This window comes from Sorex araneus, chromosome 2, assembly GCF_027595985.1.
Source record: "Sorex araneus isolate mSorAra2 chromosome 2, mSorAra2.pri, whole genome shotgun sequence".
In the NCBI taxonomy this organism is placed as follows: domain Eukaryota; kingdom Metazoa; phylum Chordata; class Mammalia; order Eulipotyphla; family Soricidae; genus Sorex; species Sorex araneus.
Window position 1 is genome coordinate 350,142,086 of NC_073303.1, and position 26,734 is coordinate 350,168,819.

At 36.5% G+C, this 26,734-nt stretch overlaps 1 long non-coding RNA gene across 1 annotated transcript; it reads right to left on the reverse strand.

Moving 5' to 3' along the window:
• Positions 1-6,491: 6,491 nt before the first annotated feature.
• Positions 6,492-26,504, reverse strand: LOC129402196 (uncharacterized). The gene is made up of 3 exons (XR_008628580.1): positions 26,226-26,504; positions 26,000-26,095; positions 6,492-7,846 (listed from the first exon to the last, which is right to left on the reverse strand). It is a non-coding gene; the product is annotated as an uncharacterized LOC129402196 (long non-coding RNA).
• Between the last annotated feature and the right edge of the window lie 230 nt (positions 26,505-26,734).

Below are 26,734 nucleotides of genomic sequence, written 5' to 3' on the forward strand. Positions count from 1 at the left end.
CTCTTCGGGAGGGATGGAGGAATCGAACCCGGGTCAGCTGCATACAAGGTGAATGCCCCACAGCTGTGCTATCGCTCCAACCCAAATGAATCAGGGCTGGAGCAATAGCACAGCGGGTAGGGCATTTGCCTTGCACGTGGCCGATTCCCAGCATCCCATATGGTCCCCCGAACACCGCCAGGATTAATTCCTGAGTGCATGAGTCAGGAGTAACCCCTGTGCATCACCGGGTGTGACCCAAAAAAGCAAAAATAAAAAAGACAAGAATGAAAGCAAAAATCTGGAAATCCTGAATATATGTGTGGTATAAAAAATAGGATAAATAGTAAGAAAGATAACTTGGAATACAGATGGGGCTAACATTCTAATAAAATGAGCAGTTCTGTCCATTTTTGGCCATCTTAAAATTGAGATGTCATCTCAATTTACTATGCTTTAGATAAAATTAGCAATAAAACATATATAACCAAAATAGACCCTTAGTAATTAATCATATGGTTCATATAGCCCTTCTTTTTAATGATGAGTTGATCTTTGAGAAGAGTCCAAGATGGAAAATATAACTATATAACTATCAAGCAAGATGGCTCTTTCTTAAATCAACTTGGGTAAATGTTTGTCGTTTTTCAGGAGTGTTGGAAAATGATGGTGAAACTATTTATTACGTCTAGGTTTTGTCTAATTCCTAACTTATTTCTTTTTTAATGCTATTTAAGGAACTTTATTAATTTAAGCACAATGTATCAAAATTCCATCGAAGAATTATAGATATGTTAGCATTGGATAAAACCCAATAGTAGTATATTTGATTATTATCTTTGTGATTCATTATCCATTAAATCTATTAACATTGACTATCAAAGTTATCAGTGGGAAAGGAAAATGATAAACTGTTACTCTTATTCCATCTTATACACAGAGATGATCATGGATTGTTTGTTTAATTTTTGAGCCATATCCAGCTGTACTTAGGGCTTACTCCTGGCTATGTGCTAAATATGTGACAATATCACTATTGTCTGGGCTTGGAGAACCATAAGGGATCCTGGGAATTGAATCCTATTTAGTTACCTGCAAGGCAAGCACCCTGTTGGGGTCTCAGTAGCCGGCCTGAGACTTTGACTAAACCTCCTGCCCCTGAAAGCAAGAGATGGCCCTGCATTCCACACACTCCTGCATTCCACACACAGACACTCTGGTTGAGGAGACAAGGGGATGAGGGGTGTGACAGTTAACATTTACCTGGGCTAGTTAACCTGGCCCTGAGATTGGGGAATACAAATCATTAACTGGCATCTGTACTGAGCTCCACGAGGTAAACGTGATACATGCGTGGAATGTCCCCCGACACTAGACTGTGTGTATAAAATCCCCTGTGTAAGAATCAATAAAAGGAGTCTGCTTGACCACCAGGCTTCCCCGCTGCTCTGCTTGGTGACCTTCTCGGTTGGCTTCTTTTTTTTTTTTTTTTTTTTTTTTAATTTTTTATTGAGTCACCATGTGGAAAGTTACAAAGTTTTCAGGTTTAAATATCAGTTATACAATGCTCGAATACCCATCCCTAAAACCGAGAGGCCGCTAAGTGTGGTCACTGGACCTCATACCTCTTCATCCTCAGCAATGGAAAACAAATTAAATTATCTAATGCTTCCTTTTCAGCAGGTCTGACTTTAGGGGAGAGACTCTCCAAACAATAATAGTGAGTTTTGTTGAAATATTGTATGCAATCAAAGTGAAAGTAAAGTGAAATTTATTAGTTACACAGGCAGGGGTGCTAAGGGTGGGGGGGGGCTAGGGGCATGGGGAGGTTAGGGGTGTGGGGGTGCGGGGTGGAGCTATACTGGGATTCTTGATGGTGGAATAATTCTTAACTTATTTCTTAATAGTATTCTTCCTACTGCCAGCTCCACTAAGAGAAAAACATCTCTGCTCCAGTATCTTACTCATAATTTACAATATTTAGTTATGAGCTGAGTGAGTCAACAAATTCTTATTAAGATTCTAGGATGTACCAGGAGATGAGAACTATGAGAACAAAAAAGTTAATCATGATTCTGAAACTCTTACCAAAGAATTATCTAGCCAAATTGATCAAAGTACATTTATCAAGTTTGTCATTTATTGTTGGCTATCTTTTCCCTTTATGCAAGACTTTTCTCCCACCTCTATAGATTCACATGGATTAAAATTCTAGCTTTTCTGTTTAGCAGTTTGGCAATATTTTGCAATAGATCATTGCTTTTTTCAAGTGTCTCAAACTTTCACTTTTCTTGGTTACCAAATATAAAGAAGATATACTGTTTCTTCATCGGTTTGTAAATCAAGCCAAGTAAAGTACACAAAGAAATTATCACAGTTCTTGGTACAATGATGCTCAATAGTGTTCCTGGGAAAGGTAGTGTAGCACGCATGTATAGGGAAGGCCCCCAAGGCAATACAATTCCTGGGAAGTAATTAAACCTACTTGCCCTAAGGTTGACTGGAGTGATAGCACAGCGAGTAGGGTGTTTGCCTTGCACACAAGCGACACAGATTTGATTCCTCTATCCTTCTCTGAGAGCCCAGCAAGCTACTGAGAGTATCCCACCCGCCCAGCAGAGCCTGGCAAGCTACCTGTGGCATATTCAATATGCCAAAAACAGTAACAAGTCTCATGATGGAGACGTTACTGGTGCCTGCTCGAGCAAATTGATGTAGCCTTAAGGTCAACAGGATCCATCTTGTGGACATAGGAACTAATAAGACCTTTATCTGGCTCCAGCACAAACCCAGAGAAGTCTGGATTCTCCTCTGAGAAAAGCTCCATTGGGAACAAAGTCCAGGAAAGGAATTTCAAAGAAAACCACCAAGTACTCCCAACTCTAGTGGTTGTCAAGGCAACCACTCTAGCAAAGGCCTCTTACCTAGGTAGAAAGCTCCAACCCTCCAGCCCCCACTGGGGGCAGCTTGGAAGAAATCCTACAAAAGCCAACTTGAACAAAGGAAGTGCATTATCTGCTTCCCAAGCCCCTTTTCTGATTGTGTCCAGATGTTGTGGCCAACCATGTAGGATGTCTGACCATGTGTGTCACCCGCTTCTCCTCTCTTGAGCTGTGTACTTTTGTGCTTTCATATCTAATACTCAGGTGTGTGCATGGGCACTCTCCACCTTTGGAGAAGCTGTCTCTTGATTATATTATTTTCCATCTCTCCTTCCTCCCCCTTCCCCCAAATCCTCCAAATAATATCTATTTTTACTTTAGTGCTGTCTTCTCCTGAAATTATTTTCTGTGAGAAAAGTGAGAACCCAAAAATACCAGGGTTAAGGCTAGGACTGATTTTCCCTTCCTGCAAAGAACAACTCCTCACTATCACCTGAGTCCAGGACTCCCCAATAATCCGGTGGTGAGTAAGTCTCTTGTCATGCATAACAAGTGGAGGTTATGGCTTGAGGGCTACCTGGAGGGGGGAGCAAGGATAGGGCTTGTGGAACTTGAGAACTATATTGTACAGGGGACCATCACAGACTTTATACTAGACTTTTCAGTTGGTCCAGAGGTTTGGGAGAAAGTAGCTATCTTTCCTCTGACTTTACATAAATCACTAAGGGGGTCTAACAGCACTTGTAGAACCTAATTTCTTTCTTTATATAATAAGTCTATCTGACAGTGTTTTGCAATACCTACAGCTGTTCCATACATATAGGTGAAGCTAATACATAATTAATGCATTCATTTTTCTGTACATCTAACTTATATATTAATGTATTATTGAAAAATATTGATCTACCTAAAGCAGCACACCTGTGTTGGGTTTTAACATACTTGCTTGTATTCTGTCCCTCTCAGAGAGTCCTGCAAGCTACTGAGGGTATCCCGCCCACATGGCAGAGCCTGGCAAGCTACCTGTGGTGAATTCGATATGCCAAAACCAGTAACAATAACAAGTCTCATTCTCCTGAGCTCCTGGAGCGAGCAGACACCATTAGGCTACACTAGCACGTGACAGAGACAAATGGAGACATTACTGGCACCCACTAGAGTAAACTGATGAGCAACGGGATGACAGTGCTACAGTGCTATAGTGTTATTGAAAAATATTACCTTATCATTCACAATATATGTAGCTGAATCTCCCAGATATTATCAGTATGATGAATATAAATCTGCTCTGAATGGAAATGAATAGGGCCTTACTTCCATTGTTTTCCATTAGTTTCCTGGAAATCAGATAATTACATAAATTTTGAGATAATCATTTTCTTTAATTTTAATCCATTGGCCAAATATAGATCACTGAAATGTCTGATTATTAATTTATTCATCTTTTTCTATAGGTTAGTATATCAAAGTAATTATCTGAACTTAGAAAAACCACTCATCAAATCTTTTTAACAGGCATACGCACGTATGCACACACACATACATATGATAATATTTATCTATGTTACTGCAGCATGTGGAAGAGTATACAGTAGGAAATTTATCTACATTAAAAGACTGTAGATGCTGATATAAATGCTGATATAAATTTATGTCTACATAACAAATTATTCTTTTTCAATCATTTCTGTGTGTATTACATTTCAGGTATATGTAAGTGATGCGTGATTTTGTTACATTAGGAGACTACTGACTTATTTAACAGTGTCAGACTACATGTGAATCAAGCAGAGAATTTTTCTAAAAGATTTTCCTACAAAACATTTTTTCTCTTTAGCTCTCCCTGGTGATAAGACATAAACAGCACATTGGCTAGACTGGCTAAGGTCTTGTCACAACCTAAAATGGAGAATTTTGTCCTTATTTTGTTGGAGATAGGAGAATTCCTATTCTGGAAAATAATGATTCTTTTTCACTGGAGGCATTATTGTACCCTGGAGAAAATGCTAAGGGGTCTTCAATTGCTCATTTTATTTTGAAGAGAGCGAAAGAGAGTGATAGAGTGATAGAGAGAGAGGAAAAAGAAACTAATAAAAGTGAGTTATAAACTAACTGTAAATATTATCGGAAAGTAAAACAGAGCTGTAGCAAACATTTGATCTTACAACTGTATCTCAAAGAGTTTGGAGAAAACAATGGAAATTTGAGCGGTCTTGATATTTATTTCTTAGTGAAAAAATCTTTGCATATTTGCATGTGTGTATGCGTGTGTGAGGGAGAGATTAAAATCAAAACATTTCCATTTTACTAGACTCGTATGCCTGCTTGAGGCTACTGTGTGGTGTTTACCTAGTGTCTTTTAGATTGTTCATAAATTTTCCACCAACTCAATCTCTATAAAGGAAGTTTTCCTTTGGGGGGAAAAAGCTTGAGTTACAAATGTATGTGTTTTGTTCTACATGACTGGGGGTAGGCAGGGTACTGAGGTGAACCATTTTTGTCTATAACTATAGAAATAAGAATGCTGAGACATGAAAGAATAATATTATGAAAAGACCTAAGTTTTGAAACCACTACATTTTTTTGTATTACAAGTTTCACACAGCAAAAATTTACCACAGAGATCTGAATATCTCAAAACGGAAATATATATATATATATATATATATATATATAGCTCCGTTAATATCATATTAAATATTTTTTTGTTTAACTGATAAAAGTTATGACAGAGGAAGAAATATTGCTAGAGATTAGCTGGTTACAAGTTAAGTCAGAAAATGGCCAGAAATCTCTGCCAGAGTAGAAATCCAGATTAAGAAAAATAAAAACAAAAAGGTGTCAGCAGAACCAGGAAAAAGAACCTTATGTAATTATATATCAACATCAGAGAGAGATAATGCAACCAGTGCGCACATATTTAGACAAATATAGTGAAGAAAATAATGTTGAAGAAAATATATTGAAGAAAAGTATTGAAGAAAATAATTAGGAAATTTGGGTGAGTGATAGGAAGAAGACATTTCAATATATACTCATAGACTGATGAGTACAAATGATACCAGGACCCAATATTCTGAATCTTTAAGACAGTGTTGATGTTTCTTTGTAGAAATCCAAAATAAATACCAATTGTATCAATAATATAGTACAATGGGTAGGGGCTTGCCTTGCATATGGTGGAATGAGTTCAATCCCAGGGACTGTATATGTTCTCCAAGCACCACAGGAGTTATCCATGAACACAGAGGCAGAAGTAATGTGGGATATATAAATATAAATGTATATGTATATATAATACATGTATTTATATATCACTGCATCACTGTCATCCCATTGTTCATTGATTTGCTCAAGCGGGCTCCAGTAACGTCTCCATTCATCTCTGTCACATGCTAATGTAGCTCCCTGGCATATTGGGGCTCTTTCAGGATCAGGGGAATGAGGACTGTCATTGTTACTGTTTTTGGCATATCGAGTATACCACGGGTAGCTTGCCAAGCTCTGCTATGCCTGGCAATTTATATACATATGAGTTTTATATATATATATACGTATATATATGAGTTACCATATATATATGTAATCTGTGTGTAAATATAATGCTATATAATGTTATTGAGCTAGTAAAATTTTGCTTATAATAGAAAGTTTATGAAACAGCCTGGCAAGCTATCCGTGGTGTATTTATATGCCAAAAACAGTAACAAGCCTCACAATGGAGACATTACTGGTGCCCATTCAAGCAAATTGATGAACAATGGGATGATGTTCTACTGTTCATTGCTGTAATAAGAGATTATTTGCTGAAAATAGTTCTGCAGAACTAGGAATTCTCTGAATTAAGGATTGACCCTTAGTTTATGGACTTATTTAACTGTCTTTATATGTAATTTTTCTATGAAACAAATAGTTCTATTGAAATGAAGTCAGTCTACAGGTGCAGATTTGAGCTTTGAAAACAGAGATCCAAGTGATTTATTAAAGCATTTATGCCAAAGAGGTATACCAGTAGTCTTCGAGATAGGGTTATTGACAGGCTTTACGTTCCCAAAGTAATTGCCCCCAAGACTGAACCAAGATTTGGAATACCTGAATAGACCCATTTATATCAAGGAAATTGAAACTGTAATCAAAAGTCTTCCCAAAAACAAAAGCCCAGGTCCAGATGGATTCACTAGCGAATTCTTCCAAACATTTAAAGAGGACCTGTTGCCACTTCTTCTCAAGCTTTTCCAGGGATTGAAGAAACAGGAACTCTCCCAAACAGTTTCTATGAGGCACATGTCTCCCTAATACCAAAAGCAAACAAAGACACCATTAAGAAAGAAAACTATAGACCAATATCTCTGATAAACACTGATGCGAAGATCCTCAACAAAATATTAGCAAATAGAATTCAACAACACCAAGTAATTGCGAAGAGGTTGGTTACTACATGAAATTCATGAATTTCATAAAATATACAAATACAAAATGAACCATGTGTCTATTTATAATTTCTATCTCTGTATTTTTCTGTTCAATTTAAGAATAAACCCTCATATAGTGTGTGTTTATGAGAGAAGTAGATAGTAAAGAAACACAGAGAAATTACATCTCTTAGCAGCATCTTTGAATTAATAAATAAAAAGAAAAAGACAATATGATGATTTTTAAAACTAGTCTCTAATTTCTTCTGAATGACTGAAAGGCTTGATGTTTCTATGAAGTCATTGCTCTTCAACTGATATTCACTTAAAGTCTTGGATATTGAAAGTTTTATCTGTTTGATGATTGGCATTTTCTGTCCATTATTGATCCTTCTTGACACTCTTGTGAACAACTTAAGCATCTGACACAAGTGATTTTATAAAGTAGACCTTATTTTTATCCATTAACTAGCACTTCATATATTGTCCCCAATCTGTCATGAATTTTACAGCATTTTCACAGCTATAGCATCTTTCCAATGAGGTCTCATACATCAGCTGCATCCAGTTGACCTGCCATAAAAAAAAAAAAAATTGACTACTGATGATATCCCTCCTCCATTATCAAAATCTAGTCTCTCCCCCACTTATGTAAAATGGGACCTAAAACTGGGCTAATTGTTAAAATACTACATATTTTCTTGGCTAACTTTTTGAACACTTTATTTTTAAATAAAAGTATACTGAGGGATAACTTAAAAGCATCTGTTCGGTTACACACATTTATTTATTTGGGGAAGTTTACTCAGGAAAACTGCAAAGCTCATACAGAAATTTCAGTAATGATATCCTAAAATCTTTAAAACATACTAACTTTTATGTGCAAAATAACAGAAAGAAAAATTATCCAATTTTTGAATTTCAGTGAATCACAGCTGTTTTTCTGTGTTTATATATTATCTCATTTAACAATCACAGAAACGTTATGAGGTGTACATGTTTTATATTTAAGGAAACTGAATTATACTGGTGTTACCAAATGTCCATGATTGAAATAATAAGAAAATATATGAATCCCTGAAGCCAAATGTTTTTCAGTTACGTTAACGGTAGCTCTATAATCATGGAATGTATTTTCTTGAAACTATATAATAGTAATACTGGTAACAATAGCAAAAGAATGAAATTGCTAATATTTAGTAAAGATTGACATGCTATGGGTCCTTATAAAATATGATCCCAGTTAATCATCAAAGTATTCAGGAAATATATCTGTGCATTTATTTATCTATAATTCCCATTTTAAACAAAAAATACTGAGACAAAGAAAGTGAGTAATTTACTCAAGATTCTTCAAATAGTAGTGATGGACAGGGATTTTACCCCATGTATGACTACAAAGTTCATGGTCATAATAACTGTGTTAAGTGCTTAACTATGGTAAGTGCTTCCACATTCATTATTTTATTTGAGCTTATAAAACTTTATGAGAGGGGTAGAACAAGCATCCGCTCACTTTACAGGCAATGAAACAAAAAGTCAGCCTGGCAAAGAGCTGCTAAGTGTAGGGCAGTATCTTCACTTGGATCTTTTAACTCCAGAGCATATGTTTATTGTTATATATCACTGTATCACTGTATGACTGTCATCCCGTTACTCATCGATTTGCTCGAGTGGGCACCAGTAACATCTCCATTGTAAGACTTGTTGTTACTGTTTTTGGCATATTGAATACACCATGGGTAGCTTGTCAGGCTCTGGCTCTCTAATGAGATACTCTCAGTAGCTTGCCGGGCTCTCCGAGAGGGATGGAGGAATCAAACCTGGGTGGACCGTATGCAAAGCAAATGTCCTACCTGCTGTGCGATTGCTCCAACCCATTTCCATACATACTACAGGGAATCACATAATATGTATATATAATAGTGAGAACATGATATATGATACTTTGAAAAAACATACATTTTCATGACCTACTTACAGAATCTGCATATGCTAGGCACGTGGGTATTAACCAATAGGAAATGATACAGTATATGCTATGTCTTTTTATCTTCTTACTCGGATTTATCAGACAAACAAGTTCCACTATTAACAACCATTAAACAAATTTACTGCTAAGGACAAAAGAGGTAAGATGTATTAATATTCCCTTCTAACCGCTGTTTAGCAAACTGTGGGGACTTACCACTATTTTAAAATGAACAAAACATAATTCTTGTCTTTTAGCAACTAACAGTTGAATCGTGGGATATAGAGAGTAAGAAAATGTCCTTCTATCTCTCCAGGTACTTTAAAAACTGGTCAATAATCAAATTAAGGCTGGGCATATTAGTGAGAGATAAAAAGCAAATTTAATGGCATCCGTACAGGGAATCTACATAGACATCTGGATTCTAAATCCAGGGAGAAAAAAAAAAAGGTCTATGACCTGAATTAAGAAATAATAAGGAGCCTAGGACTCCATAGAGAGAGAATTAAAAGTCATCTGATGAAGACATTGTGGTTCAGATGTGAAGAACAGAAATTTTGTGAATAAGTTCATAAAGACATGTTTCTCTATTTCAAGTTAACAAAAACTTCTGGATAATATCTCCAATTTGAATTATTCTAGATACATAGGAAATGGAACAATGGCACAGCGGGTGGGGCATTTGCCTTGCATGTGGCTGACCCGGGTTCAAGGGTTCAATTCTTCCGTCCTCTCAGAAAGCCCAGCAAACTACTGAGAGTTTCTCACCTGCACGGCAGAACCTGGCAAGCTACCTGTGGCCTATTCGATATGCCAAAAACAGTAACAAGTCTCACAATGGAGACGTTACCCATGCCTGCTCGAACAAATCGATGAACAATGGGAAGACCATGCTTCAGTGCTACATAAGGGAATGGGTAAATGTCAAGCCAATGGAGGCTCAGCTAACTTCAGATCAAAATAATAAATATCCCAAATGTATCTGGGGATTTTGTTCTCAACATTTTGGAAGGACATAGAGGAAATCATGAGATTCTTGTTCTGAAGATCTTGGTGGAGCATATTCTGGACATGTTGTAGAAACCTATTCCTTGTGGGAAGAACCGTATTATTTCCTCAAAGATAAAAAAAAAACATGAAAAATGTGTCACATATGCTCTAGGTGTTTAATAAACAATATGAGTGAGGACAGTGAGTTATGCACATTCAGAGGTGAGATATTGAGCTAATTCTTGAAGGCAAAAGTGCGGATGAGATTTCAATTAAGGAAGTCATTTGATTCTTCATGACCTCTCTTTATTTTTCTTTTTTGACTACGTTGAAAAGTTATACATGCTGCATTTTATATGCTTTAGTCTTAGATCCAATAGATGTTTCCCTTCTCAGTGCTTGAAAGTCAACACTCACTATAATAATTTTGGATCAATTTGTCAGACTTCAGGGACTCTACTGTTTAATTCTCCTGGAAGGAGAAATACTACAGATTCTTACCTAGCATTCACAACTTTGCATGTACAAATTAAGCACATTGATATTCTGAGATAACTGTAAACCAAAGAAGATATGGAAATATTAAATTATATTTATTGATTTAAAATAATAAAAAATAAAAAATATATTTATAAAAATGAGAAACCATGGCAGTAATATACTAATCTGGCAGCTCTACTAAGATGTTTATTTGAGCTGAGGACATTAGAATGCGATTGAATATCCAGATAAAAAGAATTTCAATGACTATTGGTGGTAAAGCAGTAAGGTTTCTCTCATGTCTCTGTCTCTGTCTCTGTCTCTCTCTTTCCATTGCATGCATGCCTTATATCGAGGCACAGCACTTTAGAGAAACACATAATTTGCTGAGGATAAATAGGAAATTAAACAGACATTTTTATCAACCCAGTCTCTCCTGTCAATCAAAGTGACCATTTCCACTATCCTTATGCTCAAAACCATCTCCATTTTAAAAATATTTATTTCATTTTATCTAAATATAAAGTAAGCATGCAAGAGTTTTTCAGCACCATCAAAGCACTTCCTCCATAGGAATCACAAAATAGTTGCTGCTGTAACTGAAGGTTCTTATAGGCATAAAACTTCCTTTTCCTTAGAAAAGTGACCAGATTCAAACTCCTACAAGCACTGCTCTACTTTACTTCAAGGTTTTCTTAGTCTGAAGGTGATCACCCATTTCCAAGGTAGATCTGAAGTGAAGATAAGTTAATGCCTTCTGTGAAATACCCTTCTCTGAGGCTTATTGCAAATTTATACAGGATACCTCAGTCATCACATTGGGTGTGATTCCTCTAATGAAAATTCTTTTAATATGAGTTCCCTTGTTTTTCAGTGAAATGAACTCCAGCTACACAAAGTAGGCCCGTACTCAACAACAGCTATTGAGTCCTTCCCCTTTCATCTTACTTCTTCATTTCCTTAATAGATTTGGCTAGACTTGTATCCCAAAAGGTATATTTGTATATAAAACATGGTCAAGAAAGCTTCCTAGGATTACATATAAAACAGATAAAATGAAAACTACAGGCTCTGCTCCTTAGAGTTTTTTTTAAGTCAAAATATAATAGAACAACTTTGTATCATTTGATTTTTAAAAATAATCAAGGCTTTTTGAAATAACGCTTCATTTTTTTTCACAAAAAGAATTCAAATAAAAACCCCATAAACATAATGCTTTGCTCTCGTGTATAATTTTGCACTTTTTAAAGCACTTTCCCACATTTAATCATATTTTATCCTCATGACAACCCTGCACAAAATATAGGGCAAATGTTAGCTTGAGGGACAATATGGATGGTGGAAAGAGTTCTCAGAAGTGGGAGTCAAGAGACCTGATTCTGTCAGTAATTAACAGTGCAACCAAAGGCAAGGCATAAACCCTCTCCGGCCCTTGCTATCCTCATCATGGCATTAGAGGTTGAACTTTGAGATTTCTAAGAGTGATGTAATTATTAACCTACTGTGAGAACTGAAAGACAGAAGTGAATCATACTGTGCATGCATATGGGTGGGTCCCTTAAAATCAGGTAGATGCCAGTAGCCTAACCAGGTCTAAAACGGTAATCTAGCAATGAGAGATAAAGGATGAATTGAGTAGTAAGTGAGATGCAGAACTGTGTGGAGTATGCTGTTCTAGTGACTGAAAACATATTACCATTGTCCTAGGAAAACACAACAGGGCATTCTCCGTTTCCAGTACACAGTGACCCTTGAATCTGTGTATGATACCTCCCCTGGAGTTTGAGAATATGCAATCCCTAAAACGTCCTCTACTCTTAAAAATATCTGAGGGGGCCAGACAGATAGTATAACAGATACAGTGTATGTCTCACATGTGCCTGATCAGGATTTGATTTCTGCACCCTTAGGTCCTGCAAGCTTCTCAGATTGCAGCACTGGAGAACTCCAATACCTTCAGGAGAGCTCGTGTAGCCCAGGAACTGCAGAGCTCAAGCAGTATTGCATGTGTCCACTCTCTCTGTACATTGACAGATTGACTGGCTGAGAATCTTCATTGGGGGCCAACACTTCCTCACTACCACAGGGGAGGCCCCTCTGCAAAATTTATTTTTGGTTTTGTTTTACCTACCACATCACACAAGGGTGTCAAGAATATCATGACAAATTAGAGGTTTGATATGTGTGAATTAAATCTTGACTTCTACTTCAATTACAATTCCTGTATTAAATGACCCTAATGATTCCCTGAGGGGGCTTGAGGAGGATTAAAAAATGATGAAAAATTAAAAATCTCTGGGACATTATTTCTGCTGATTATATGCCTCGTAGATCCCTTAGTCCTTGCATTGCCACTGAAACTGTTAATCCAGCTTCATAAAAACATTATACTGTTTGTGTCATACAGCTAACATTTCTGAAAACATAGTTATGACTAAGATGATAGGTGATATTTCTAAAACATGAATGTATCTTGTGAATTTATTTATTTTAATTTTTAATTTTTTTTTATTTTTTTTTGCTTTTCGGGTCACTCCCAGCGATGCACAGGGGTTACTCCTGGCTCTGAGTTTAGGAATTCCTCCTGGCAGTGCTCAGGAGACCATATGGGATGCTGGGAATCGAACCCTGGTTGGCTGCGTGCAAGGCAAACACCCTACCTGCTGTGCTATCTCTTCAGCCCCCGTGAATTTATTTTTATTGTCTCATCTTTACACAGCCTCAAGTCTGTCAGTTTGTGCATATATTCACTTCCAAGATTATTATACTTAGCTATTCTTTACTGTTGATTTATTAAAATTTACCCGTGCATATGTGTGTTAATAATGTAAGAAGTGGATATGGAAGAAATGATTCACTCATTTTGAAGTTCTACTTACTAATGATTGTTAGTCAGTGGACTATAACTGTACCATAAGGCCAGTCATACATGTTTCAAACACTAGAGAAATTGCATAGTAGTTATATTTTTCTTAAATAATATCAGGAAAAGCTAAATTAAAGCTTAATTAAAAGTTGAAAGGTTAATCAATCAATTAATAATTATAATAATGATTATTGGGTATAATAGAGCTTAACTACAGGGGGCTGATTAATGATCAGAATAAACCTTTTAGATTCCTTGTCTTGAAAACATTCAGAAATGATGGATTTGAGTTTAAAGAATTAAAAAGAAATGCCAGGATCGAAGATGATGGATCCTTGGCAACTAGACCAGGAAAGGGAAAAAACACATGATTGAAGTAAAATAAATTATTTTATTGTTCATCTGGAACATCATCATACTTCTATTTTGTATATATTTGGGATTAATAGAGAAAATATGTATCTAAGGATGTCTATAGATAAAAAGAAAAAAAAATGAAATTGCTCGAAACAGTTTTCTTTGGAAACTAATTTCTCAGGGGTGCTCTTCCCACCTCCAAGGGCAAATGGTTGTGTGAATTCAAATGACATTCTTATCAGAGCATCATATGAATAGATTTGGTGGGGGATCAGACATCTCAAGGAGAAAGTCACTGTTTATAGGATGATGACCCCTTTCACTTCTGCTTGATCTGTTCTAATCAAATCCAAGTGGCTATTGGGACCAATATCAATTCTACCTGAAGATGGTTGTATTCTCTTTGGAGAACAGGTAGATGATCTCATTTCAGGGTCATCTAAAAGATGATATATCCCACAATGTAGAATCCAGATGGATATATATATATACATACATATATATTATACATATAATATATATATGCCCAAAGTTTTTGGTGAGTTTGCTTTTTCCTTATCAGACAGCTCCACATTTATTAGTCCTTCAAATAATTCCCAAGAAAGAGGCCAAAGATAGTTTTGATATTGCTAAATACAAACTGAATTCATTGTGTCAGGAGAGAATTTCACAACATATGTTCAAAAGTCTTTCATGACACTAATCTCTTTGGACAATAAGCTCAGAATCGACTCTCCTCATATTTTCCAAATACTCACACACATTTCCTGCTCTTTTCCCTCTGAGTTGCACAAATTCTCTCAGTCTAAAGGCATTCCCAGTCATGGCAATGCTTCTGGGTGTAAAAGAATTTAGCTAACATGTCTATAAATGTAATCAATAAGAATGTTCATATTGATTATCTACTGTGTTATTCTACACATGTACTAGTCTTTGAATAGATGAAAATAAAGGAAGATTGTATATCTCTGTCCGTAATCTGTGAAACTACCACATATTACTGACTGAGAACATAATATAAAATGCAAGTAATAGGGCTAAAGCCAAGCATTAGTTCACTCATATTTTCTCTTTGATTTTGGTACGTTAATGACACAACCTCAGCTTTAGTTACTGTGTCTATGAAAGAAAAGATAGTCTAACATTTTCATTACCCATTACCTCACTCTAATACTGTAACACAATACTAGTACTAATTATTCCAAGTTAATGCAACCTTCACAGGTTAAGAACACAGACCCTCAAGTAAGTCTTATCTTACTTCAAGATATTGATCATGAGTCTGGAGTCCTGTGGACAGCCATGATTCTGAGTGATTGCCTACAAATTTGGCAGATCCCACTACTGTCTCAGATTTAATAATTTACATTCAACTCATGAACCATAGCTAGATGATATTCTTATGATTGCATTTTCATTGTGAAGAACATTAAGAATATCCAAAAATAAATCAATAGATTGATGAATAGCATGGAGAAGACATAGGATTTCCATATTCAGATCTTTCTAAGAGGCTGCATCATTACATCATGCTCTGTACTGGTCATGATTTATTTAGTCACTAGTTATGAGATTAAATTTAATCTTCAAATTTTTTCCACCACAAAGTTTGAGGTTAGATTAATATTGTATTTGTGAAGTCCTAGCTGTCTAATCAAAAGATTGTTTTTTGCTTCATGTCTAAGCTCATTCTTGAAACTATAAAGAAGTATATTATGTTTTATCTTGTTAGCATAAATACAGGTAAGGCCTCTGGATCACATGCTCATAACTAGTGATTAAAAGTGTATGCTATTTTTTTTTTTTTGCTTTTGGGGTCACACCCGGTGATGCACAGGCGTTACATCTGGCTCATGCACTCAGGAATTACTCCTGGCGGTGCTCGGGAGACCATATGGGATGCTGGGAATAGAACCTGGTTCAGCCTCGTGCAAGGCAAATGCCCTACCGCTGTGCTATTGCTCCAGCCCCAAAAGTGTATGATTATTAATATCAGTTATAAAATGTTAAAAATTTCTGAGATATGAGAATAACAAGATAAATTATTTATTACCCATCTACTGGTATTGTATTAATTACACGATGTGAATTTTATATGAATTATTGTTTTAAAATAGAAGCAAAACATGCAATGTCTGAATTTTATTATTAGAAGACTGATAATGCAAAGTATGTTTTATTCACTGTGATATTTTATCACTCGTATATTAGAGGAAAGAATTGTCAATTCTGGTTAGGTCTGAGTAATACTTATAATTAACATGCAACTTAACTTTCTAGTTAAAGGGTAATTATAATTTGTTAGAAAAATCCCTTATAGTCCATGTAAGTTATTGATGGACTAAAAATAATTTCACAAATAATAAAAGAAGGTATGCTGAGGGATCTTTTTCCTTTTGTATGTGGTTTTAATATTTCTTGAAAACACAGTTTTATAAGTGTTTATTTGAGATATTCATAGAAATCACTTCCCTATAAGAATGTAGAGGATCTTCTGTTTTCACCGTATATTAACAATAGAGCACAAACTTATGAGTTACTTAAGTGGGGGAGACTGTCTATGCTAATCCGTCTCAATTTATAGTTTTATCATTTAATGCAAGGTACTTGGTTTATCAGAAACTTAGTATTCCTATATGATTAATAAGAATGCTAGCTACTATGTCTATGTCACAAAGTTATTTTAATATCTAAACATGCTTTATAAAATTTATGCTATATTCTTTTATAATTAGATTCAAAAGGAAAAAATAGAACAAGTTTCAATCAGGTAAGATATCTTCAGTAGTATTGCATCTCTTTTGTGCCATCTCCTCTTACACTTTAGCAAGCAGCCCTTCTATCTTTTTAGTACATCCCCTTAAAAGATGAAATAAAGTAGTCATTTATTTCAAAGTTGTTGTTCAGGAAGCTCTCACTACATTGTAATATGTTTTTTTTAGTTAGTTGCATAGAAAATAATAGAGGAATTCTAGAATATGTATAGTTTCATAAATAGAAAATATAACTTTCTTGCAGACTTAGAGAGTAAGTGGCATTTTCTAACTCATCCCACAGGTAACAGCAGAAAAGGAAGCATAAGTATTAACAGGTAACCATAGTACAATTTCTACTGTGATAATTAAAATGGTTGATAAAACTTCTATTGAAGTTTAAATATGAGAGAGAAATAATTATAACCTAGGGATGAGTCAGGCATAAGTTGTGTTTGCTAAAACGTATAAAACTGTGTTTTGAGAACCAGAGAAGTTACTGTGTGAGCGTTTGAAATCTAAGTTCTAGTATGAGCAAAATGTAGCATGCAAGAGCAGGGCATGTCTCAAATAGTGCATGAAATGCTAAAGCCAGAATGTTGGAGTCTGGATGAACCACTGAGCTGAGAAACGTAGCAGGAATTAGTATGGGACACATCTTTAAGAAATGTTTTCCTTGGGGGCTGGAGTGATAGCACAGCAAGTAGGGCATTTGCCTTATACTCCGCCGACCCGGGTTCGAATACCAGCATCCCATATGGTCCCCTGAGCACCGCCAGGAGTAATTCCTGAGTGCAGAGCCAAGAGTAACCCCTGTGCATCACCGGGTATGGCCCAAAAAGGCAAAAAAAAAAAAAAAAGAAAAAAAAGAAATGTTTTCCTTATCTGATGTTAGTTGATTAGTTGCACAAAAGAAACCAAAATCTAGAGAGTATATGAAGTTTAATTTTAATTTGTGTTTTGTTCTTATTATGTTCCCAGTTGTCTAAACATGTTATCATCTGAAGTTCCTGAATACTATAAGGTAAATAATCTTGTTTCCCCTGTTTTTCACTCAAGGGCATTTAATTGAATTGACCAGTGGTGGCAGAGTACTTGCCTCCTAGTTATTGTTTTTTAAATCATGTTAGGGAACAAGTAACTAGGGAGACCAGAGTAAGGAGAGATGCTTACTTGACTGACAAAATATTCAGAATAGTTTCTTGATATTTGTTAGGTGTGAGGTTAAATGGGTCAGAACAAAAGAACATAAGCAGTGTAGCTTCAGATCTCTTCAGGGTGTTATAGATGGTTAAGTCATATTAACTTACTTCAAGTGAAAGTTTAAACTGTAGAAGTCCATGAACAGTCAAAAGAAGTGAATGTTTTACAAAACGAGAGTAGATGTTAATTATGTGACAAATTTAGGTTTAGGGATGTGTACAGCGAAAACTTGTCTAACCTTTTGAATAGTGACTGCAACTCTCTACCTCCTATGTTATTCACCATCATTACTGAATCACTGTATCACCATGATCCCTTTGCTCATCTATGTGCTCAAGCGGGCACCAGTAACATCTCCATTGTGAGACTTCTAGTTACTGTTTTTGGCGTATCAAATATGCTAGGCTCTGCCATGTGGGCAGGATACTCTCGGGGAGCTTGCCGGGCTCTCTGAGAGGGGTGGAGGAATTCGAATTCCGATTGGCTGCGTGCAAGGATGCCCTACCCCCTATGCTATGGCTCCAGCCCGTTGTCCACAAAATCCCAAAAGGTCAAAATAATTTATATTCCTCAGCAGATTAATGAGCAAAATTATTTGAAATATACTTATGATAAAATATTCAGTCGTAAAAAATAAAATTCTAATATGTGCAACAGTGCAGGTGAACATTAAAAATTATTATGATGAATAGGAATTTCAGTCACAAAAATACAAGTATGCTATGATTCCACTTGAGTTACCTAAAATATACAATTGCATATAAGCAAAACTAAAATTGGGATTAAAAAATATTAAAGGGGATCTAAAAATTATTATCTAATGGATATATTGTTAGAATTTAGTATGATGAACAATATTAGAATATAGCAATGATAATTGAACAGCAGTGTAAAAGTACATCATGCTATTGAATTATGTATTTACAAGTGGCTAAAGTGATTTATGTTATGTATGTGTGGTCACAATAAAATGCCAAGAACTCTGAAAACTTTAAAAAAGTAGTAGCAATAATAAGATTGGTTGAATCTTACTAAGAACTTTAAAAAAAAATGATGCTACTATACTTATATATACACACTTGTATACTTACAGCTATAAATAATACATGGTTTTAATTTCAATATATCTATTATTTTATTAACATTATATTCATTTGAGGGCTGGAGTAATACCACAGCGGGTAGGGCATTTGCCTTCCACATGGCTGACCCGCACTCGATTCCTCTATCCCTCTGGGCAAGCTTGGCAAGCTACCAAGAATATCCTGCCCACAGAGCAGATCCTGCCAAGCTACCCGTGGCATATTTGATATGCCAAAAACAGTAACAACAAGACTCACAGTTACTGGTGCCCACTCGAGCAAATTGATGAACAATGGGATGACAGTGATACAGTGATATTCATTTACAAAAGTGAATATAGGGATTTAATAACTCATCTGAGATTGGAGTGAGAGTGGAAGAGAGTGTCAGAATTTGAATTAACACAACTTCCCCGTAGATACATGTTCTCAGGTTCTTGCCAGATCATCTTGGTATTTCCTAACTTATTGCTTATGAACTCAGAGAGCCCGGCAAGCTACCAAGAGTATCCCACCCACATGGCAGAGCCTGGCAAGCTACCCGTGGCGTATTCGATATGCCAAAAACAGTAGCAAGAAGTCTCACAATGGAGATGTTACTGGTGCCCGCTCGAGCAAATCGACGAACAACGGGATGACAGTGCTACAGTGACAGTGCTTATGAAGATCAAATGTTTGATTTGCCATTAGTATGTATTGTTTTCAGAGTGAATAGAGGTCCAGCTAAATAACATAGTGCGACTCTAAGTTTTTTGTTATAAATCAGGAAATTTCAATAAAATTCGATCAATACTCTCCAGCATTAGTTTTCACGGCTCCTGTCCATTCAAATCTTTATTTGGGGCTCATGGGGAGTTAAGGAAGTGAATGACACTACCATCTTCACTTTACTTTCCACAAAATACTGCTTCACTGTTTGCTTATGCTTCAACCTTCCAAGCCTTGTCATGCAGGGGATACCTGCCTGTGTTTTCTAGAAAATTTGGAATCTAAATTAATCCAGTTAGAGCTCTGGGAAAGGTGTTCCAGGAAGTATCACCTTTTTGATTTTTTTCCTATGTACATTACTGGTGTAACTGCATATTCTCATCAAAGGATGAGCACATCTTGGCTGAGTAAAGTTTATAACTCACTCCTTTCATTTCATTTTGTTTTGGGGAGGTCTACACACTGATGCTGGGATCACAGGTCATGGTGGCACCAGGGACTGAAGCCAGGGCCTTGCTCTTGCACTCCTGTCCTTTACATTTCTCCCCCGGTTCCCGAGTAACTTTCTGAGGCAGTCACCTCTTCAGCTTGGAGACTATTTAACTTCTACAGAAGTATATGTTTTAAAAATCCCTGGACCCTTGATTTTGTGACCCCCCCGCCCCGCACATGAATCCCAGGGAGACGACCCTTCTGGAGAACAGACGTGTGGAACATCGACCTTACAGATGGCCCCGGCATCCTGTGATGTTCGGTATTTCTCTCTGTTCTGCACTTAGGTGGCTCATCTCCTTAATTAAACGATTCATTTTCAATGGCAGCTTTTATAAAGCAACTATCTGCACACGAAGGAAGAGGAAAGGGAACAGAAGGAAGCGGGAACACGATCTGCTTTCCACCAGATACCGAAACATTCCACTAATCTTTTTCACACCTTGTGGAGTTTCAATTTTCCCTTTAAAATGTGGATTAAACAAAGTTGCCAAAAAACATATGTTTCCGTGTCAAACATTTCACTTATTTGGGAGGTGGAAAGCAGCTTGAGAGCTCACTGTCTCTGCCTGAGGAAACGGAGCGGGGTGGTTTGGGGATTTTAATTGGAGCCATCGTGAAACAGGTGTGGACGCTCCCGTTGTGCTGGGGACTGGCCGAGCAAGGGCTGCAAGGACATCCTAGGTGCGCGTCCAGAGAGGACAGAGCAACTGGTTCACTTGCCAACTTGGATGCTGGCCATAACTCTCTGGGCTGTGATCTTATCATAGTTTACAATTAATCAGGGTTGGAATGAGTCAGGACTTGATAAAGGAGGCCTCCAAGGCAAATCCATCAGCTATAAGCAAACTGCTAAGACAGTGGGCAGCTTTTTGCTAAAGACCTGTAAGCCTCATTCTCTCACCCACCCTCTAAGTTTAAATATATAAGCAAAAAAGTGACACTTCCTCAAACGCTTTTTCCTGGGGGTAGAAGGACAGAGAACAGTGTGTCCTGTCAATGATTCTCTAGGATCATGACTGTTAGGGTTTCACCTAACTTACCCACAACCCCAAGGGACTTACATTTTACTGACTTAAATTTTAGGATCACATGTAGCATTTTAGTAGAAGACAGGGCAAGTAACTGTTTTGACACTGATCACAGAGTCCTAAAGTTTTGGGACTCTGAATTATTAATTTAATCTTCCTGAACCTCAGTTGCCTCGTCTGCCAAATAATATACCTGCCCTATGTTTTGCCTAGGGATGTTTTTATGAGAAAATAAAATATGCATGATACATGATTATATTCTAACAAATTATATTTTATTTAGATGTTTGATTAGGTTAATGTGGTCAGTAGTAATAAAAGGTATTTATAGGCTATTTACTATTCCTTAAGTTGTGACCTTGAGTTTTTAGATAAATGAGGGAACATAATCTTCACCTACACATTGAATTAGGACCATTGTTCCAATTTTACAAATGACAAAAATCAAGACTCTGAGATCTAAGATAATTTTTTTCTAGGTCATTACTAATAGTTGATTAAGAAATAATTTAGAGCTCAGTGGTTGCTTTGTAAGTTCATATTTTTCTTCTGCTTATCTTCTAGTATTGACAATAGAATTAGTATTTTACTCAGTCTTACTACCTTACTTTGTTTAGAATATAATATTCATAAGTCCCTTAAATATAGTGAATGCTGAAATCCTTTCTATTGTAGCCTATTAATGCCAAAATGTCTTTTAAAATTTTATGAAGCAAAAGTACAATTAACAAATTATTTGCAAGTCAAGACAATATTAAATTAGCTCGTACATCTTTTATCTGTTGCATAATACATACATAATAAGTGTTTATATTAATTAAAGCATTAGGTCTAAAAGCAATTAAAGCACATATTTGTAATTTGATTTTCTGACTTTGAGTTGTACTTCCAATAGTTGCCAACTTTGTTGAAGCCTTTCAATATTTTGGTGACTCAGTATCCTCATCTGTAATTTGGTAGAGTACTTTTATAGGTATATTATAAGAATTAAAGAATAATGTAGAGTTCCCAGGGAGGTTCTTAGCATGTAGTATACCATGTTGTAGAAAAAATTGCTTTGTTTATGCAAAAGAGATTGACTTATGCATTTGCAGTATGATAATCATTATAAAAAGCATCTTCCCTTGTCCAAATTCTGTCATAGACTTCTTATAAAGAGAAACTTTTATTGCCTATATTTAACCTGCAAATAAAATAATTTATTTCATGCTTTTATAAGTTATATATTATTAGGGCTTTATTCTCTCTCTCTCTCTCTCTCTCTTTCTCTCTTTCATCTGCCAGAGTTCCAAAGGAGAAATGTATATGGATGGACCTATTATACTAATAATCTTAAGAGTTCAGTCATTTTAATAGTATTGGTTCAGAAAAAAATATGGATAAAACAATTTTATATATGTGTGGTGGTACCATAGAGCTGGAGCCATCGGGTAGGGTATTTGCCTTGCACACAGCGGACCCGGGTTCAATTCCTCCATCCCTCTTGGAGAGTCTGACAAACTACCGAGAGTATCCTGTCCGCACAACAGAGTCTAGCAAGCTACCCGTGGCATATTCAATATGCCAAAAACAGTAACAATAAGTCTCACAGTGGAGACATTACTGGCGACCGCTCGAGCAAATTGATGAGCAATGGGATGACAGTGACAGTGATACAGTGATACAATGGTGGTACCATAACAAACACACCCTGCTTTCTCCAGAAATTTGTAAGAATAATGGTTCAGTATGTCACCTCATTCATATGGAATGCACAGTTCTCTGTCTTCTCCACCCTGACACTGTCTTCATTCTGGACTGCAGTATCTCATTTGTCCTGGAAGGCCTTTAATGAACACATTAAAACCCACAAGACCATTCCAAAGACAATGGCAGCCATCCTTAACAAGCTCCATTTTCTATTCTTTCTTTGAGGAAATTGTATTTCTTATACCATAACTCATGAACCTGAATATCAACCTGAAATTTTCCCTCAGTCCCTTATGTTAAAAAAAAAAACTGTTTTTACCGACAAATATTTGTATCTTTATTCCCTAGCCTCCATATGTATTGGTGCATATATCAGTTCATTTATTCTAATATATTATTTGGATTGTTCTAATAGATCACACTATTTTTAGCATCTGCTTGGCCAATATCTACCACTGAAGAATAACCTAAATGGAAACTAAAATTCTAATGTCCTCATAGAGAAATAGTTGTCATGAAATAAAAAAAAAAATAAAACGAACCTGTTGTTCATTGATTTGTTCGAGCGGGCACCAGTAACATCTCTCATTGAGAGACTTATTGTTACTGTTTTTGGCATATCCAATACGCCACGGATAGCTTGCCAGACTCTGCTGTGCGGGCTCGATACTCTCGGTAGCTTGCTGGGCTCTAATTTCCAAAAATCATATCTCTAAATTGAAACAACCTGAAACTGTTTTTTATACTAGTAGGACTTTAATTATCTTAGAACTCATAGTTCTTAATTCCCTTCCCTTCCCTTCCCTTCCCTTCCCTTCCCTTCCCTTCCCTTCCCTTCCCTTCCCTTCCCTTCCCTTCCCTTCCCTTCCCTTCCCATCTCTCTCTCCCTCCTTCCTTCCTTCCTTCCTTCCTTCCTTCCTTCCTTCCTTCCTTCCTTCCTTCCTTCCTTCCTTCCTTCCTTCCTTCCTTCCTTCCTTCGGCAATTCTCAGGGATTTCTCACTGGGACTATGCTCAGGTATCACTCTGAATTGTTCTCAGGGGAACATATGTGGTTCTGATGCTAGAACTCTGGTCACATGCAAGGCAAACATCCTGCCCAATGTGCTATCTCTCCACACCTAAACTCAAGACACATATTATAATTTTAAAGTTGAAATCATGATGTTCACCACAAATCTTTCCAAGGACTTTTCGCAGCCACTTTAGTTCATATTGTCTCATCCTATTAAAGAATCAGCTTAAAATCATTTTTAAGTGATTATACTAAATGCAGCTTTAAAGCTCCTATTCCTACCCTTTGGTCTTTTGCACAGGCTGAATCCATATTTCTACTATTTGGTTAAATCCCAAGAGACCTCTTTTAAATGTTTCTTATTCTTTTTTTTTTGTAGAAATATAGCAATAAGAGACTCATTTATCTTTGGTCCTAGCTCTGGCTTTATCATAAAACTTTACAAGGGTAGATATAGCATGACTTTACTTAGTACTCCATATAACTAGAAATTGTTCTATTTAAAAAATTATGGGTGGAGAGGGTTAAGGACATACTCAGTGAAGCTCAGGCTTTACCTCTAGGTGTTCACTCAGGACTTATCCCTATGGATGCTAAGGGATTGGTCCAGTATTGGCCCCATTCAAATAAATGCAGTGTAAAGATTGAACCATGTTTGGCCATGTTCAAATCAAGCACACATAATCTCTGTACTATCTTTCTGATTCTCTAAAGCAGTTCATCAGTACCATAGGAGATTCAACTCATTTGAGCTACATTATTGTTTGATACATCAGACCAATGTAGCTAGTTTCTCATGATTAACATTTAAAACAAGTATAAACATATATCATAGGGAATATAGGACAATATTATATATATTAAATGTAGCAAAATATTTATGTAGGAAATTATAGCTAAAAATATTGCATGAGGTCTAGCATTAAACATTAAGAAAGGATCCATAGAGAAGACCCACGCATCTTATTTGCTATTTTTTCTTGACCAAATTCATGGCCTTATGTCATTTTCTTGTTGACTTTGATCTTTGCTTTAAAAGTTGGAGTAAGGTTAGAATAGTTGATTTTTTTTCCCGCTCTATAATTCTATGACTTGTAGGCAAAATATCATATAATCTTGCGTTTTGAGTCAATTAGTATCTCTTTATAAATCGCGTCTGTACCATGTCTTAAAAATACAATTTTAAATGATTCTTTGATATTGGATAATGTGGCCTTAGGAGTAAAGAATAAGGCAAATCATAGAGAATTTACAAAGACCCAAGCAGAAGGACCATAGTGTCCTAGATATAGTGAAGACTGGGGGAAATAAGTATTGAGTGAATCACCAGTGCTAAATGGTTCTAAAATATTACCAAAGTAATACATTTTTTTAAAGGAAAGAGGTCCTTCTAGACATGAACTTTGTTTGATAGTAATAACTATAACCTGAAACACATATCATCTCAGGATGTTGAGAAAGAGCTGACAGCAATATTGTGAATTCAGTTGGGCCCTTCCAACCTTCTGAAAGTGGTTACTAAGAAGAAAAATGTGTAATTGGTCACAAAGCCAAAAGTAGACAAATGGATATATCCAAGTATTGGGCAGAAGTCAGTCCAAGTTCAAATTCTCTGATTTGAACTGGGATTTGGAGTCACGTCTTACTGGTGGGACAATTGCTATAGTCGCTATTCCAAACCAGGATGGAAAAAGGAAATAGACCTTTAAACAGTTGAAATTTAGCAGGGACAGTAAGCAGCATTATTGTTTAAACAGGCAACCAACACCCTGAGAGTGTGTGCAGAGAAGCACATGGAGAGAGAGAACACGGACTCCAAAGTAATTGGAGGTAAGAATTCACCAAGTGGGTGGCCATGATACGCTAACACTCCACAGGCTCATTTATAATGGCAGGCTTGAGTCTGTCCCACCTCTGAACCCCTCCTTCCTGAGAAATCACAAATTAGGGGAATCTCACACTTAAGTCATTATAAGTCTTGGATTCCTGTGTCTTATTCAGTCTCTCATTTCCTACTTCTCTGTCCAGTTGCCTGTTTAATCTAAAACCAGCATATCTTTAAATATAAAAACTTGCATCTTACCACTTACCTTCATGAATGATGTCCCAACACCCAAACCAAAAGGCTTCTTTCTCTTCTTTCTTCTGGCATCATTAGAAGACACTCAGCGAGCAGCATTTTCTTCCTGGCAAGGGAGTATATTGAGGGCTCTTAATTTGTTGCCTCACAGTCCAAATCTCTGGGTTCGGGTTAAAAGAGTCAAAGCAAATGAAACACTCATCTTTATCTGTCTATAGTTATAATGATTTACTCACCCAATAACATTTAGATTCATCTAAATTAGATTCATTTATATGCTCTGGTCTGTCATCTCTGTTAGGAAACGTGAAGTTTTTCTTTCCTGTTGCTGAAGGAGCTGAGAGTCAATTTGCAGGTTGCTTATTTTTATTTTTTCCTCTGTCCCTCTGTCTCTGCCAGCTTCACACACATGCCTGCTCACTCTGACACACTCAAGCATATTCTCCAAGGGAGATGACCCAGTCCCAGCTGATTGAGAGGCCCCAGGGAAGGATAGAAGACTTAGATTCAGACTAGTGAGCTATTTCACTGGGACATGATGTTGGTTTAACAGCAGTTTTCTTTAAATGTGGTGTGATCAGGAATTTGCAGAAGTTTATTCTTAGCTCTTTCTTTTGGCTTCTGCAACATGTTAACAGCTTGTGCATTTTGTAATGCCTTTTTTCATTGCCATAGCAACCATTAAAACTTAAGGTGTATGTGACTAGAGATCTGGCCAAGCTATTGGTTGCTGGCTTGCTGAAAA